This window comes from Thalassophryne amazonica, chromosome 9, assembly GCF_902500255.1.
Source record: "Thalassophryne amazonica chromosome 9, fThaAma1.1, whole genome shotgun sequence".
Taxonomy (NCBI): domain Eukaryota; kingdom Metazoa; phylum Chordata; class Actinopteri; order Batrachoidiformes; family Batrachoididae; genus Thalassophryne; species Thalassophryne amazonica.
Genome location: NC_047111.1, coordinates 12,586,930 through 12,601,033, shown reverse-complemented (window position 1 = coordinate 12,601,033; position 14,104 = coordinate 12,586,930).

The following is a 14,104-nucleotide window of genomic DNA, read 5'->3' as shown; positions in this document are numbered from 1 at the left end:
AATGTCTCCACTCTGTAAGTGCCTCCCTAACTGCCAGGAGTTTCTGGTTACCCACGTCATAGTTCTTCTCGGCTGGGGACAACCGCCGCGAGAAGTACACACAAGGGTGGATGCAGTTATCGCCCTCTGATCTCTGGGACAGGACTGCGCCTATTGCAGAGTCGGAGGCATCCACCTCCACAATGAGCTGACGATCTGGGTCCGGCTGAGTGAGGTTAGGTGTGGAGGCAAATTGGTCCTTGAGCTGAGCAAATGCGGAATCTGCCTGTAGTGTCTACTGAAAGGGGATCTTGGAGGAAGTAAGTGCAGTGAGGGGAGCTGCTACCTGGCTGAACCCACGGATGAAACGACGGTAAAAGTTAGCGAACCTGCGAAACTGCTGTAACTGTTTAACTGTGGATGGAACTGACCAGTCTGTGACTGCCTTAACCTTAGCAGGATTGGGTTTTTACCTGATTGTGGGATATGATGAAGCCTAAAAAGGAGACAGTCTCAAGATGGAACCCGCATTTCTCGGCTTTGACAAACAAGTGGTTCAAACAAGTACCAGGCAAACGTGCTCTGTATGAGTCTGGGAATCTGGGGAGAAAATCAATATGTCATTGAGGTAGACGAAGATGAACCGGTTCAGATAGTCACGCAGCACATCGTTTACGAGCGCCTGGAACGTGGTCGGTGCATTGGTCAACCCGAAGGGCATGACCAGGTACTCAAAGTGTCCCATGGGAGTGTTAAAAGCGGTCTTCCACTCATCCCCTTCCCGGACACGCACCAGGAGGTAGGCGTTACGGAGGTACAATTTGGTAAATTTGGTCGCCCCGTGCAAATAGCTAAACGACGAATCCAGGAGGGGTAATGGGTACCGGTTGCGGACAGTGATGACGTTTAGCCCTCGAAAATCAATGCAGGGGCGAAGGGTCCCATCCTTCTTACCCACAAAAAAGAACCCTGCCCCAAGGGTGGACAAAGAGGGCCGAATCAACCCAGCAGACAAGGAGACCTGGATAGGTCTCCATTGACTCACACTCCAGGCAGGAGAGGTTGTATAATCTACCTGAGGGTAGAGGAGCGCCTGGGAGCAAGTCATTGTCGCAGTCATAAGGACGGTGAGGAGGAAGTGAGAGTGCACGATCCTTGCTGAAAACCTCACCAAGGTCGTGATACTCAGGAGGAACTAAAGACAAATCAGGAGGTGCATGGACCTTCTCCTTGACCGTGACACTGGGAGGAACCGAGGATCTAAGACACCCCTTGAGGCATGCTTCGCTCCACTGAGTAATGGCCTCAGTCAACCAATCGATGCCAGGACTGTGTTTGGAGACCCAGGGATGGCCTAACACCAAGGGGGATGACGAAGGGATAACAAAAAACTGTATGGTTTCATGGTGATTTCCCGACACCACTAACGTGACAGGTTCAGTACGGTGAGTAATGACCAGAAGGGCCGTGCCATCTAAAGCATGCATTGATAGTGGGGAAGGGAGTGGTTCAAGCGGAATTTTGGCCTGGGATGCCAATGTGGAATCAATGAAGTTGCCTTTGGCTCCAGTGTCAATCAGAGCTGGAGCCGAAAAGGCGTCATTGCGGAAACAAATAGTAGCCGGGATTTGAATGCGACTGGAGCCCACAGCAGTGAATTTGGCTTGGCTCACCCACAGTCCGGACCCTATGGGTGTGCGTTGGCCGTTTGGCCGAATGGGGCAAGTGCTGAGGAGATGCTCCTTAGCACTATAATATAAACACTCTCCAGTTATGGTTCGGGCTGGAGTGGAACGAGGAACCCAAATGCTGGGAGCAAAAGAGAACTTGCACCATTCGGAAGATTCAGACGGCTTTCGGTGGCTTTTCAGTTGTGTGACTATCCGAGAAATTGTGGACGAGGTGAGCATGTCACAACGTGTCCTGTGAGGCTTCAACACAGAGGCGCTTTTGCTCCACCATCAGCTTCATGCCCATGAATTTTGCTGCAACTCTTTTCATGGCCAAATCTTCTGTCACAGTGGAATGTGCTGAAAATGTGCTGATGTCCACCTCTTCCGCAATTTCTTGGATAGTCACATGATGGTCCCACATCATCACAGCGTTCACTTTGGAATGATTCGGTCATTTCAGTTTGTTGATGGCCGACCGGAGCGCGGCGCACTCTCCACCATTGTGCGGCCGTCTTTAAACCGGTTGTACTGCTCCTTAATCTGTGTGATGCCCATAGGATCGTCACCAAAAGCCGCCTGAATAATCCGAATGGTTTCCACCTGGCTGTCACCCAGTTTCTGGCAAAATTTGATGCAGTCGCGCTGCTCCAGTCATTCCGCCATTTCCTTGCAAAGAAAAAACGATGAGAGACTACACCCATCCTTGCACAAAGACTGCTTACAAGCAAATGACACAACCGACAGGCATGAAAAAATGCGCACGACGGTTCAAGGTTGGCTCATGCAAGCACACGTGATTCAAATCCATCAGGTTTTTGAAAAAAATAAAAAGGTTGGATACTTTTCTAATAGACCTCGTACATGCTGTCCATATTCTTGAGCTGCTTGGGTGGGTAGGGAGAGTTCCCATGGGATAAAAAAGCTTTTCAACCTATCATCCCTGGTTCTGAAGACCAGGCACCTAAATGGAAATACTGTCTTTTTTTCTTTTTTTTTTCTTTAAAGATATTTCGGTATATCTTAGGGCCCTGTCCCACTGGCGTTTAGGAGGATTTGCGTATGGATTGTGCACAAAATTGGCCCATATTTGCCAAACATCCGTAATATCCGTGTAACATGCCTGTATGAGTTGGCCGTCATCCGAACACGTCCGAGATCATCTGCAGAGGCACGCATGTCCACAGCCAGGATTTTTGAGCTGCTCAAAAATCTGGATGCGGATAACATCCGCCTTATATACTCCATATATACTCAATTCATACACAATACATACTCACTCTATGCGCTGTATATCTACCGTTAACTGCTGATATCCACAACTGATGGGAATTTGCGGCTTGGCAGAGGACTGGGACAATGTGTAAACAAGATATATATCGTGCCTATCACATCCACATTACAAACTAAAATAAGTTGTAGCGAATGCATACAAATTGACCACGAATAAAGCGTTTTTATTACATCTGCTTTGCAGCTGATTTGCGGACAATCTGTGAATGCATAACAAACACGTCACGTAAACCCAAAGTACTATATGTGACAGAAAGCGACATAGCTGCCAGTCAGTGCCGGTCCGGCTGTGTAGATCTACAAAGACGTAGCTGCTGCAATCAGGTCTCCTCCAGGACTTTTATTTAACACCAACAAAAGGAAGAGTTGCTGTTTAGCCACAACTCACACTGAAGTCTGTTTGCTGTGACACTCTCAAAAAAAAAAAAAAAACAACACCGTCTCACACCCCGAGCGGCTTCCCCCCCTCCCGCTCCCCAAACTCATGAACAGCTAAGTATCACATAACAACATGAACATTAACTCTGTGATCAACTTGTCCAAGTCCAGCAAATGCTCCAGAGGCTGTATTGTTGGTGTGAATAGTGATGCCAAAAGGAGCGAATGAGCTTATTTTATGACTGCAATGCAGATGCCGTGCACACGCAACACGTGCGCGATGCATTCATAATACACCCGTGATACTGCCGTGATAATCTCAATGTGTCGGATCAGTTTCCTCACTACATGCGTTATATAACCATGATTGTTCATCATATATTTGCTATATATTATTAATATATCCATAATTCATACTGGGACATTTGTCATTTTTGGCCATTTTTGTTGCGGACGACAACAAACGCCCGTAATTTGGGTACTCAATTCATGCGCAATTCTCTCCCCAGTGGGACAGGGCCCTTAGTAAACACGAGTAGAGTTCCACCTTAGATTTGGAATGTATAATAGAAGATATACCTTACTGAATTTTCATATCAATATGATATATGATATGACTATGATTTGACACAAAGTGCAGCAACAGTGAAAATTAAACCTTCTTAAACAAAACAGTAATAATACACACTCATTTTGCACTCATCATAAGGTTAGGATACTGTGCCCTCCAAAAGTATTGGAACACTTGGAATTTCACACATTTTAATTTGCTTATGTCATTTTAAATACAAAAAATACAAAAAAATAAAGAATAAAAATTTCTAAAATTATCTTCCTCAAACTCAAACTGAAAGCAAATCTCTAAAAGTTGAAAAAACCTGTAAATAATAATCAGTTTTATTGCCAGTTTTCTTTAGACAAGTCAGGGGATGGAAACATGAACATTTCCAAGTCACTGAATATGTCTTGGACTTTATTTGCATCAATTATGAAGAAATACAAAAGATTCTTTCACCAAAACATCATATCTAGGCTTTCACCTCAAATGTACTTTCTGTCAAATTGTAGCTGAAGTTTCGGGTCTTCTTTTTAAGAAAATCCTCCTCTACACCACTTCATCAGGAAGCTGGATTTTATATTTTTAATTCATTTATATCAAGTTGTAGAGATTTGCTTTCAGTTTGAGTTTAAGGAAAATAATTTTAGAAAAAAATGTATTTGAAATGGAATAAACAAATTAAAATGTGTGAGATACCAAGTGTTCCAATACTTTTGAGGGCAATTGAGAAACAGTGAGGAGCAGCATCTTACATCTCATGTATAGTGCAGCAGATAAGAGAATATTTAGAGTGGAATCCTGCAAATGGTGATACAAACATCAAATTCAACACAAATAATCCATAGACATGAACTCTTTAAAAAACTGATTGGCCAGTTGGATTTTCAATAGGCAGCAAGTTGATTTGAATTTAATTCAATTGAAGAATTACACAGGGGTCTAAATTAAAATATGCTCCAATCATATAGAAACTACACCACATTATTTGGCTGATCATAAAGATTCCAAAAAGGTATAGTTTGGACAATCTGTGACTGAATGTTATGGCGTTATGAGGTAAAAGCAGCAAGAATGGTGACAAAGGTCAGTTTCAGTTTTTACAGGGGTCAAAAGTTAAAGTTGTTTCATCAATTTTGCACCAGCTGTATTTATGCTGAATTTGATACTTGTATCACCATTTGAAGGATTGTTTCAGTTATCTGCTGCACTAATATGCCAACAGAGCATGAACCAGCTGCTGTCTGTTAGCTTAAACATGTGTATGTAAGATAACCTGAATTAAAAGAGAAATGCTGCTTTTAACAACCTGGACCTCATTTCTGGCATAAAATATGGTTGTTTACTCACTAATATAAGTTTGGTGTGATTAGAAGTCCATAGTTCAAATGACGTGTTCAGTTCAAATCTGAGGCAAACATTTTTCTTCTTCTACTAAGGTGGATTAGAACTTTTTGTGGTACACAGCACCAATTATTGGACAGGAGGAACCTAGTAGTCATTGTGACACTGATTTCAAAATGCAGCTCTTTCAACCAGACGTGTGGTGCTGTGACATGTCAGTCATCTGTGTCCAATCAGATTTAAAGGGAGTCCGGTGAAACCCTGGCCTCCACTCTAGCGCCACTCATGGCAGAAAGTGTTCAACATTTGACATTTCCTGTTTCACTGTGCCTGAAAATTTGGCACTTCCTGTTTGAGTGTGAGCTTGCCACTGAGTTCCCACAAGATTCCATGGGATCTTGTCTGTCAATCCAGGAAATGTTTGACATTTGAACATTTCCTGTTTGTGATATCCTAATTGTGGATTAAGAATTTGGCACTTCCTGTTTAGGACTCTCTGTACCATGTGCAAGCTTCACGCCGCTGGGCGTTGCTTCACTCGTATACATCATTGGTTGTTTTGATCAGTAATTTCAGTTAAATATATCATATAGCAGACAAACACAGTGATATTTGAGAAGTGAAATGAAGTTTATAGGATTTACAGAAAGTGTGCAATAATTCTTGAAACAAAATTAGGCAGGTGCATAAATTTGGGCACCCCAACAGAAAAAATACATCAATATTTAGTAGGGCCTCCTTTTGCAGAAATAACAGTCTCTAAACACTTCCTATAGCTTTCAATGAGAGTCTGGAGTCTCGTTCTTCTTTACAAAACATCTCAGGTTTGTTGGTTTCCGAGCATGGACAGCCCGCTGAAAACCACACCACAGATTTTCAATAATATTCAGGTCTGGGGACTGAGATGACCATTCCAGAACATTGTACTTGTTCTTCTGCATGAATGCCTTAGTACAATTTTGAGCAGTGTTTAGGGTCGTTGTCTTGTTGAAAGATCCAGCCCCAATGCAACTTCAGCTTTGTCACTGATGCATGAACACTGTTCTCAAGAATCTGCTGATATTGACTGGAATCCATGTGACCCTCAACTTTAACAAGATTCTCAGTACCTGCACTGGCCACACAGCCCCACAGCATGATGGAACCACCTCTAAATTTTACTGTAGGTAGCAAGTGTTTTTCTTGGAATGCTGTGTTCTTTTTCAGCCATGCATACCGCCCCTTGTTATGTCCAAATAACTCAGTTTTAGTTTAATCAGTTCTTGGGATAATTCTGGGGTCTCCAGTGACCTCGCTGTCCCCTGTCTCTCTTATCCCACGCGTCCATTGATTTGAAGAAAGCTTTTCACCAGTTATTTAAATTTGAACACAATTACTCTGAGGGCTAGACCACCACTCAGAGATTTATTAAACAGAATTTAAATGTCACAGAATTTGACAGAATGCAAGTTTTACAGAATGAGTGAGATAAGCAAAAGCATACCCAGACGTTCTGAGGGTCCCAGGAGCTGCAAGCTTCCAACCAGCAATCTGGTGTTCCAGCAAGCTGACAGCAAGGAGGGACCCTGAACAGTGGGCTGGCTTTGTATTTATATCCTTATGCTACTACAACGTTTTTCTGCTAATCTTGGGTGTTGTCCTTCATCTGGGTGGTCTTGATCCCTCTATTTCGTGGCATGGTCCTGCCCTGATAAGAAATTTTGGGCGGCAACTACTAACTGAAAAACTATCAGCAAGTCACATCACGCGGTTATACCACAAGAATGTTTGCACATTTCAAAATTACACAAACTTCCAACAAACAGACCATTCTCCTTCTCTGACAGTCTGGATTTCTCAATATATCTTCAGGGCCTCACCGAAACAGGGACACATCACATCCACAAGCCTTTGTGAAAATGATTATATAAGTAACATATCTTCAACAGCTTGCGCCTGCTGCAGCTCGCTATGTGAGTCAAAGTAAGCCCATGACCAGCCAATCACACAACGCACCTTTGAAAGATGAACCAATCACAAGGCAGCTCCCTGTGGCTTACATTCCTGTACATTAAAACATGTGAGAACATACCCAGAACAGAGGAGAGTAAACAACAAGACAACAACGTCCAAACAAGAGTCAAGAGTTTGATTTTTTTTTTCTTCTGCTGTTATCCTTCAGCGTCAGTTAATGTAAGTCTTATTTCATTTTAATGTGTAAAAAATGTTGTGAAAGTGTAATACCCTTTCAGCTTCCAGCTGCGGACCAGTCAACAGGAACGCCTGCAAAATGTTCAGAACGACTATACAAAACTGAACCTGATTGGTAGACTATTTCTCGGCAGTGAGGTGAAGATGCTGCCCGGCTTTTATGGAGATGTGGTTGTGGTGATGATGAGTGACAGCTGGTGCTTTTAATGAGTGACAGCTGTCACTCCCGGTTGCTCCGGAGCCCTCTCGTGCCTGAAGCCCGCACTTCAGGCAGGGCGCCCTCTGGTGGTGGGCCAGCAGTACCTCCTCTTCAGCGGCCCACACAACAAAAACTCTGTATTTTATTTTAGTCTATAGTAATTCCATCATTGGAATTATAAATAAAGTTGTACATGACGTATTTTTCTTCTAAAAAAATATTGTACATATACGATTATTTGGAATGTGATGGGAAGTAATACCAATTTCTTAAATATCATTTTGTTTATTTATTTATCTGATCTGTAACACTGTATATAACGTGGATGGCCCACACATGCAGTACAATCCGTTCAAGCAAACGGGCAGCCATCTTATTACTCTTAAATTATGTGGACCGCAACGTCGACAATTTCGAGGTCCGAGCTCTCATTTCCTTCTCTTTGTTATTCAGTTAATGTATCATCCCTCGTAATCGATATTTGCCACGATTAGCTATTTGATTTATTTCCTTTTTTCTTTTAGTACACGTGAGTGGTAATATGGCGGGCGAACGTGTTCTACAGATCAGTGGTCTCGGGCGCTCCACAACTTGTGTATCATGTAGTAACTGTACAGTGCCTTTTTCAAAATTTATACACTTTATTTCTTAATTTTAATACATGTACAATGGGTAGTCCCTTATGACTGATTTGTGCGCAGAACTAAAATATATATTTCCTTATAAAGCTGTTTTCTTTAATTAATTATATATTTATTTAATGATATATTTCTGATCATTTCAGAAATGTACTCCTACCCAATCTTCAGTGAATCTCCCACACCGACGTCTGATGGCCCCAACAGATGAAGCAAAGCAATGGGAGAACACTGGGACAGGAAGGGCCAAATCCAAGGAGGAGGTGCTGGCTGAGGCTCGGGAATATGTCTCTCAAAATGGTGGTGATCCCAGCGATGAACTGTTGGTGTTGGTGCACTGTAAGCTACAGCTTGGGAAGTATAGAGGACAACGCTTTCGCTGGCTGTTGGAAAACTACCTTGGCTACGCTGTTTTTCTTGCATCGAGTTTTGCCAGGGATGGTGAGGGAGAAAAGGACAACCCTCTGTCGGCCAAAAAGCACCTCTTCCTTCGCTACACCTCACACATCAAGGAGATGGACGAGGAAGTTGCCCTGTACAGACAGAAACAGGCATTGATTGCAGAGGCACAGGAAAGTGGTGATAATGGGTGTTTGTTGGTCAAGTTTGGGGACTTCAAGGGTCAATCCATGAAGGATGTTTATGAAAATCAAAGCAGCAAGGCACAGACACTCATTAAATATCTGGCAACAACAAAGGCAAGGCCAAATACAAACATGGCCATTTTCAAGTCATACGTTTTAAAACGTAACCAGTCCACATCAACTCATTCAGTCAGTACAGGCCCCAGAGCTATGCAACGACAATTGACAGCCACAGGTCCCCAGATGACGACGCCAGCTGGGGGCCAATTTCGTGTGACTGTTCAGTCCTCTGTAAGAACACTGTTGGAGCGTGGACAGCATTTGCCACCTTCCTTGTTGGCATAAGTCTAATAAAACAATGGGATACAATGATGACATTATCTTTTTATTTATAAGGTCACAAAGGAACTTGCTGGAGCTGTTGCAGGAACAGCTGCATGGTGTACCAATGTGGGCAACAAGCATGGGCAGGTTCTTGTATCGGTGCTGACGACCGCTGAGGGACACGGCCTCTTCCCCATGGCAGCTGGACTGGTGCGTTGGTACCGGGAGGCTGAAGAACCAGCACCACGGATACTGTACGTTGACAGAGACTGCTGCAGCCAGTATGGTCCATCACAGGTCAAGAAGATGTTTGCAGAGTGGGATGACCTTGTAGTGTGGCTCGACATTTAGCATTTTATGCGACGCTTCACTGCTGGCTGCAAGATGGAGGCTCATCAGCTGTATGGAGTCTTCATGGCTTGTCTTTCTACCTGCATCTTTGAGTGGGGCGCCAATGATGTTGCAGCCCTTCGTCTTGCAAAGCAACATGAGCTGGAAATGCAGAAGGTTGGTGCTGTGTCAGACCAGGCCCTAAATGCCCAGATCACCAGAAATGAGTTGGCGTTACATTGCCGGTGGAGGAGCAGAGGCGTAGAGGAGACCTCACAACTCGACCTGACCATGACCAAATTTGACAAATTTGAAGGAACAACAAAAACACATTCCCTGTATCCAGGATCCAGAGGACTTTTTGCTGTACACCAAGACAGTCACTCTGAAGAAAGGAAATGTGGACCTATGTTGTTACACCTGCCTAATTTTGTTTAAATAATTATTGCATACTTTTGGTAAATACTAGAAACTTCATTTCACTTCTTAAATATCACTGTGTTTGTCTGCTATATGATATATTTAACTGAAATTTCTGATCCGGACAACCAGTGATTTATAAAGGAAAATCATCAGGGGTGCTCAAATTTTTGCACACAGCTGCAAAGGGAAATCTTGATCCAGATTCCAGATCCAGATCACCTCCTAAGTTTTATGGAATTTTCACGGCCTAATATCTATGTGTGGTGAAAATTTCGTCAAAATCTGTGCAGTAGTTTTGACATAATCTTGCTAACAGACAGAGAAATAAAAAAACAAACACCATTGATTTTATTACATTCTTGGTGGACGTAATAAGCATTTATAAAGAAAAAACAAAATTTACGAACATCCATGAACTAAACATGAATTAGTCATCAACCTATTCGGGGTTTTCATGTATCCCATAATCCCTTGAGCACCAGAGAGTTGCTGCAGTCAAACAACATATAGAGAATCCACGCGATGACAATTATAAATGAATTATTATACTACAAAAATGTCATTTTTTATGCTTTTCGTCACATTAATAAGAGACTGCTGCATGATACCCTGAAAACTTGCTAAAACAATTATAACAAAAAATCTGTGTTGTAAATAACAATAATCAAGACGTTAAAGAGCAAACTTCACTTTCCTCCAGATTGACATGAACAGGAAGCGATTGTAGCTCCCAGCAGCTCCCATTGAAAATAACGGACAGACAGCCTGTGATTCTCGCATGTTTACATAAAATAAACACAATAACAATGTCTATAAACCCAGAGAATATGTTGTCTGTGTGCAGCGGTTAAAGTGCAGCGTGATCACAGCGTCTCAATGCAGTTCTCAATGTTACTACTGAGATCTCACAGCGCAGCGACCTCTCTGAGGTTTTGTGGGATTTGAAACCTGAAAAGACTCAGTGTGGTGTGCAGCCTTTAATAAGCATGGGCACCAAAGCTAAGAAAGCTAACATGACTATGTAACCATCAATCAATCAATCAATCAATTTTTTTATATAGCGCCAAATCACAACAAACAGTTGTCCTCTGAGAGACTAATTTCAGTTTAGCATTTGTCTTAACATGTTTAAACACATTCTTGCAGTGAAATCACCGAAACACATCTAAATCAACATAAAAAGAAGTTAAACCAAAAATTTTCAATTTATTTATTTTCATTTATAAAGCGCCAAGTCACAACAAAGTTGCCTCAAGGTGGTTCACATAAGTAAGGTCTAACCTTACCAACCCTGAGAGCAAGAACACAGGAGACAGTGGTAAGGAAAAACTCCCTCTGATGATTAGCAGAAGAAACCTCAAGCAGACCAGACACAAAGGGGTGACCCACTGCTTGGGTCATGCTACAAACATAAATTACAAAACAATTCACAAAACAAACATACAAGAAATGTTGCCGGTCCACAGGACAGAAGGGTTTCAGAAACAGACACCACACCCATCTCTGGATGGAGCTGCACCTCAAACAGAGAGAAAAAAAAACAGAATCAGGCATCGTAAAGACAAGAAATACAGTATAATTGATAAATTTGAGACCGCAGCACGCTCCGTTTACTAATAAAATTAATTCAAAAGGGATAAGAAGCATAGTAACATACTATGCCATTATGCTTGCCATACAAAAGGGAAAATAAGTGTGTCTTAAGTCTGGACTTGAAAGTCTCCACAGAATCTGACTGTTTTATTGATGCAGGGAGATCATTCCACAGAACAGGGGCACAACAAGAGAAAGCTCTGTGACCTGCAGGTTTTTTATTCACCCTAGGGACACAAAGTAGTCCTGCACCCTGAGAACGCAGAACCCGGGAGGGTTCGTAGGGTTTAATTAGGTCAGCTAGGTAGGGAGGTGCCAGTCTGTGAACAATTTTATAGACTAATAGCAGAACCTTAAAATCTGATCTCACTGGGACAGGAAGCCAGTGAAGAGATGCCAAAATGGGTGTAATGTGGTCGAACTTTCTGCTTCATGTCAAAAGTCTGGCTGCAGCATTTTGAACCAATTAGAGACCCCTAATACTGGAATACAGTAAACCAGAAAATAGAACATTGCAGTAGTCCAATGTATAACTGAGTATCATCAGCATAGCAATGAAAGGTCATCCCAAAATGCCGCAATATGTGCCCAAGGGGTGCTACATAAAGGGAGAAAAGCAGGGGGCCTAAGACGGACCCCTGTGTAACCCCAAATTTCATGTCACTAAGGTTAGAGGTAGTGTTGTACAAAACACAGTGAAAACGACTGGTCAGGTATGATGTAAACCATGCAAGGGCACTCCCAGTAATCCCAAAATGATTCTCCAGCCTATCGAGTAGAATATCATGAGCCACAGTATCAAATACAGCACTGAGATTTAACAGCACCAGAACCGTTGTGGTGTTTGAATCCATTCCAAGCAGAAGATCATTCACCACTTTAGTGAGAGCCGTCTCTGCGGAATATTTTCTAAAAGCAGACTGCAGTGGCTCAAAAGATTATTCTCAATAAGATAGTCCGCGAGCTGCCGTGAAACCACTTTTTACAGAATTTTATAGCAAAATGATAGATTTGATATCGGCCTATACTTTTTCAATTCACTAGGGTCAAGATTAGATTTCTTCAGTAATGGTTTAATCACTGCAGATTTGAAACATTTAGGAACAGGTCCAGAAGTTAATGAGAGATTAATAATTTCCAGCACAGTTGGCCCAAGAGTGGATCACAGGTCCTTAAGCAGTTTTGTTGGTATGGGATCAAATATGTTATATGGCTGGGGGGGCCTGGCTGCCGGTTTGTTTGCCTTTTGGTTTCCTCCCAGGTGGCGTGCATTTGGGACTGAGTGGCTGTGTTGCTGAGGCTGTCAGGACCTCACCCTGATCACCTGCGACTCGTCAGGACTCACAGCTGAGGTGCATCTGGATGGATTGGAGCATGTTGGCATTTAAGACTGGAGTGCACAGTGTGTATTTGCCAGAGACTCGACCTTGTGACCAGACGGGTGAGATCGTCGTCTTGGGAGCCATCTCATCAGCAGCGGACGCTGAGAATGTCCAGGTTTGATGCACAGTCTGTGAAAGAGGAGGGGGTGAGGTCTCACGCTCGTCAGCACACTTCCTGAGGTACGTTAGATTTTGTGACTAACAGTTATACAGTCAGTAAATGTGGTGTCCCTCACACCTTATTGTATTGAGCTGTATGTTAGTCATGTATCAGCTTCCACTGCGGTGGAGTTTTGTGAACGGGATGTTCCATGCCTGCAGGTTGGGAAGCTGATCAGTAATCAAGCCAGGAAGTGTTTGCTGTTTGTACACCTTTAAGTGTTCTGTGTGTAGAGTGTGGACTCACATAATGGTTCCTTCTTTCACAGACTCGGTTGTTGCGGCCACCTGGGGGGTGTCGGCGGGGTCCTTGGGTCCGAAACAGCTTCTGGCTCCGGACCGTTAGCGCTGCTGGGAGCGCACCACGCCAGACCGCACCTTTTTGTTATATTATCTTTTGTTATTATCACTGTTATGTATTAAATTCAGTTAGCCTTTGTACCGTGCTCTGCTTATTTCATACTGGGTCTTTCAAACGCTGGTCGGTTCTCCGAGCTGCGTCCGACTCATAACAAAATAAACAGGTTGTTTTTGTAGATGTGAGTAGTTTCATCAGCACGCCTAGTGAGTACTATGAAATTCTGTAAACTGAGGTAATACCTCAGTAATGGCACCCACCTCAATAGCAGGGTGTTGTGGCTGGGTTAAGGCATGCTGGGATATGTTTAACCTAATGTCATCTATTTTCTTCTCAAAGTAATCCAAGAAATCCTAATGCATCCACAATTTCCATAAATGATTTGCAGAGGGAATCAGAAGGCTTATTTATATTAATGTTAAAGTAACCGATCATCAGAATGTTATCTGCACTAGTTGACAAGTTAGAGATGAACTCACCAAATTCATCTAAGAATTCAGATTATGGGCCGGGGGCCTATATACAGTAACAAAATAACAGGACTGATTTTTATTATTCTGACCCTGGCAATACATAGCATCATGGGCAGAGCAGAGAATCGGGGCCCGTATCCTCGGTGCATCTCAAAGAGCTCGTAATTCAGCCTAAAATATCCTGGCAAGGACTCCCAGCCGCAGAGAGACCCAAGAGGTGTCTGAGAGCAA